The sequence below is a fragment of the Oryx dammah genome, unplaced genomic scaffold, assembly GCF_014754425.2.
Source record: "Oryx dammah isolate SB20612 unplaced genomic scaffold, SCBI_Odam_1.1 HiC_scaffold_28, whole genome shotgun sequence".
NCBI lineage: Eukaryota > Metazoa > Chordata > Mammalia > Artiodactyla > Bovidae > Oryx > Oryx dammah.
The window spans coordinates 88,013,990-88,018,514 of record NW_024070212.1 but is presented as its reverse complement, the minus strand read 5'-3'; the positions used below and the strand labels follow the sequence as shown (position 1 = coordinate 88,018,514).

At 41.1% G+C, this 4,525-nt stretch overlaps 1 non-coding gene across 1 annotated transcript; it reads right to left on the bottom strand.

Annotated features, from left to right (window-relative positions):
• Nucleotides 1-876: 876 nt before the first annotated feature.
• TRNAW-CCA lies at nt 877-949 on the bottom strand. The gene has a single exon. It is a non-coding gene; the product is annotated as a tRNA-Trp (tRNA).
• Nucleotides 950-4,525: the final 3,576 nt, after the last annotated feature.

Below are 4,525 nucleotides of genomic sequence, written 5' to 3'. Positions count from 1 at the left end.
CCAACTCTGACATCCATACATGACCACTGGAAAAACCATAGCCTTGACTAGATGGACCTTTGTTGACAAAGTAATATCTCTGCTTTTTAATATGCTATCTAGGTTGGTCATAACTTTCCTTCCAAGGACTAAGTGTCTTTTAATTTTATGGCTACAATCACCATCTGCAGTGATTTTGGAGCCCCAAAAATAAAGTCTGACACTTTTTCCACTGTTTCCCCATCTATTTTCCTTGAAGTGATGGGACCAGATGCTATGATCTTAGTTTTCTGAATGTTGAGCTTTAAGCCAACTTTTTCACTCTCCTTTTTCACTTTCATCAAGAGGCTTTTTAGTTTCTCTTCACTTTCTTCCATAAGGGTGGTGTCATCTGCATATCTGAGGTTATTAATATTTCTCCCAGCAATCTTAATTCCAGCTTGTGCTTCATAATATCACTAGGCCCCTAAACTCTGAAGGTATTTTTGGCCCCTTTTTGTCCCTCCCTCTTTGTCTATTAGAGACACTCAAATAGAGTGAGACATCCTGGAATGTGAAGTCAAGTGGGCCTTAGAAAGCATCACTATGAACAAAGCTATTGGAGATGATGGAATTCCAGTTAAGCTATTTCAAATCCTAAAAGATGATGCTGTGAAAATGCTGCACTCAATATGCCAGCAAATTTGGAAAATTCAGCAGTGGCCACAGGACTGGAAAAGGTCAGTTTTCATTCCAATCCCAAATAAAGGCAATGCCAAAGAATGCTCAAAGGTGAAGTCACTCAGTTGTGTCCAACTCTTTGAGACCCCGTGGACTATAACCTACTAGGCTTCTCCATCCATGGGATTCTCCAGGCAAGAATACTGGAGTGGATTGCCATTTCCTTCTCCAGGGGATCTTCCTGACCCAGGGATCGAACCCGGGTCTCCTGCATTGGAGGCAGACGCTTTAACCTCTGAGCCACCAGGGAAGCCCTTAAGAATGCTCAAACTACCGCACAATTGCACTCATCCACATGCTAGTAAAGTAAAGCTCAAAATTCTCCAAGCCAGGCTTCAGCAATATGTGAACCGTGAACTCCCTGATGTTCAAGCTGGTTTTAGAAAAGGCAGAGGAACCAGAGATCAAATTGCCAACATCTGCTGGATCACTGAAAAAGCAAGAGAGTTGCAGAAAAAAAAAAAAAAACCATCTATTTCTGCTTTATTGACTATGCCAAAAGCCTTTGACTGTGTGGACCACAATAAACTGTGGAAAATTCTGAAAGACATGGGCATACCAGACCACCTGAACTGCATCTTACAGAAACCTGTATGCAGGTCAGGAAGCAACAGTTAGAACTGGACATGAAACAACAGACTGGTTCCAAATAGGAAAGAAGTACGTCAAGGCTGTATATTGTCACCCTGCTTATTTAACATATGCAGAGTACATCATGAGAAACACTGGACTGGAAGAAGCACAAGCTGGAATCAAGATTGCCGGGAGAAATATCAATAACCTCAGATATGCAGATTATACCACCCTTATGGCAGAAGGTGAAGAAGAACTAAAGAGCGTTTTGATGAAAGTGAAAGAGGAGAGTGTAAACGTTGGTTTAAAGCTCAACATTCAGAAAACGAAGATCATGGCATCCAATCCCATCACTTCATGGCAAATAGATGGGGAAAGAGTGGAAACAGTGTCAGACTTTATTTGGGGGGGGGGTCCAAAATCACTGTAGATGGTGATTGCAGCCATGAAATTAAAAGACGCTTACTCCTTGTAAGGAAAGTTATGACCAACCTAGATAGCATATTAAAAAGCAAAGACATTACCTTGCCAACAAAGGTCCATCTGGTCAAGGCTATGGTTTTTCCAGCAGTCATGTATGGATGTGAGAGTTGGACTATAAAGAAAGCTGCATGCCAAAGAACTGATGCTTTTGAACTGTGATGTTGGAGAAGACTCTTGAGAGTCCTTTGGACTGCAAGGAGATCCAACCAGTCCATCCTAAAGGAGATCAGTCCTGGGGGTTCATTATTAGAAGGACTGATGTTGAAGCTGAAACTCCAGTACTTTGGCCACCTGATGTGGAGAGCTGACTCATTTGAAAAGACCCTGATGCTGGGAAAGATTGAGGGCAGGAGCAGGGGATGAGATGTCTGGATGGCATCATCAACTCAATGGACATGAGTTTGGGTGAACTCTGGGAGTTGGTGATGGACAGGGAGGCCTGGTGTGCTGCGGTTCATGGGGTCGCAAAGGGTCGGACACGACTGAGCGACTGAACTGAACTGAACTGTCCCTCCCTGTAACATCCATTAGCCCTCACAGCCACATCTCTTCTCTCCATTTTCTCTGCCTCTGCCTGAGTTCAGGCTTTCATTCTCTCTCCCATGGATTGCTGCCATCATTTCCTCACTGATCTTCCTTCCTCCAGTATCATCCCCTTCTAATATATTCATCATGGTGTGGTAATCTTCCTAAAGCAAAAGCCTATCAGTGTATTCCAACCATTTTTAAAACACACTCTATGTGTCAATAATCATGCTCTACTTTCATTGTCTGATTTGAGTCTTACAACCCTATGAACTAAATATTGATATTTCTATTTTCAGAAAAAAATCCTGAAACTACTACATGGGCAAATCAGCAATTAAATTCAAGTTTGTGTGTTTATGTGCATCTTCTATTATGTTTCTCCATGGCCCAAGGTTAAGTCCAGACTCCTTAGCAGGCTACCTCCCTATAAACTCACTTCTCTCCTAGTTTCAAATGGCCTCTGTATGAAATCGTATTCCCTCCTTCCCCCTCTGTCCCTTCCTCTCTCTTCACACCTGAAGAATTGCCTGTTTATTTATTCTGCACCCCCACGAAACACTGTAAAGACTTTAATCAGAGCACCAGTCCAATTTCATCATATTTGTTAACAATTTTTTTTTTCCCACAATACTGTGTGTGAGCTTCCAGAGACCATCTTTGTCTCCAGGACTTAATATCATCTTTGGTATATAGTACATGGGTAGACAAAATATAGCCCATGGGCCAAATATGGCTTGCCACATGTTTTTGTAAATAAAATTTTATTAGAACAATGCCAATTCTAGTGAAGTACATATTATCTACGGTTGCTTCCTTACTGCAATGAGTGATCCAAGAGTTTATGGTCCACGACCACTCAGAGTGGTCCAAGACTTTATGGTCTGCAATCCTAAAATATTTACTATCTGGCCCTGTACAGAAAATTATCAGCCTCTGACATAGTAGATACATAATTAATGTTGGAGAAATAAGAGAATGTATGTTACACTGGCTGAATGAATCCATGAATTATTGAATCATTATTAAATATAATATTTTTTTGGCAATGAGAAGTAAGTAATAAGAAAATCTGGATTTAAGAAAGAATTTTCTAGCCATTAATAATGATTGAGATGAAGAAGTGATCTCCTTAAATATCAGTCTCCTGGGGAACAAAGCAAAGTAGAAAAGGGTGGAGTTGATCCAGAGGAGCAAGGCAAATAACATTAATAATAATGACTCTACCTGTCCTCTTAGAGTTGTTGTGAATGGGCATTGCTGTTTATAAAGTACTCAGAAGACACAAAGCATTGAGCCTTTTAGCGATGACAAAGGACTTTTCTTATCTTGGTCCTTTCATCATTCCATCTACCTATAGAATCAGAATTCTTCAATAAAGAAAACCCAATTAAGCTCAAAAAGGTTAAATTTCACTCAGCTAACTAGTTTTCACACTCTGATCTCTCCAGCTCTAAAACCCCTGCTCTTTTTCCAAATGCAGGCCACTTCTTTTCATGTATGAACATATCACTTGTAGCTTGAAGGAACACTTTATTTCCAGACACTTGCGGGCTTGCTTATATGTTCCATACAGGCAAGTTTGAGCAGGCACTTTTGACAAGCTTTGACTATTGTATTTACCCCTGCAGACCTCCCAGGGACAAACACTGAATTTGTTTTTCAAGCACTCCCAGTGGCTAGAGCTAGCCAGTCTATTTGGATAGAGGGTGTGGAGGCTTCCCTAGCTGCATCACACCCACCTAGATAAGGAGACCGGATGTTACGTGACCTTCCAACATTTGCCAGAGAACAGCCTAGCACGGGGATCCAGAGAGGGTGGGTGTACCTAGTTAATAGGGCAGAGCAGACTAAACAAACCTACACTTTCTGACCTCTTCCTTCCTCTGGGTTCTTAATGAAAGTTCTTTCTACCCATGAACAAAAACAACCATTTGTTCATTCATTTAACATGTGCTGAAAACCTACTCCAGGACATGTCTGGTGCTGGGTACAAGAAATGAAGAGAGAAACAGAACGCAATTCTTCCCCACAAGGAGCCTGCAGTCTGGTGCATGAAACCAGCATGTAAATAGACAATAAAAATACAAACTGGTGAGAACTCTAAAACTTGGAACAAAGCTCTAAGAAAAAGCAAGCTCCTGTCTCTGGGATGTGGAGGGACCTCAGAAAGGAGGTAATATTGGAATTACCAAATGAATTTACCAGAAAAGGATAGTAATTATAATAATAATTCTAGTAAGTT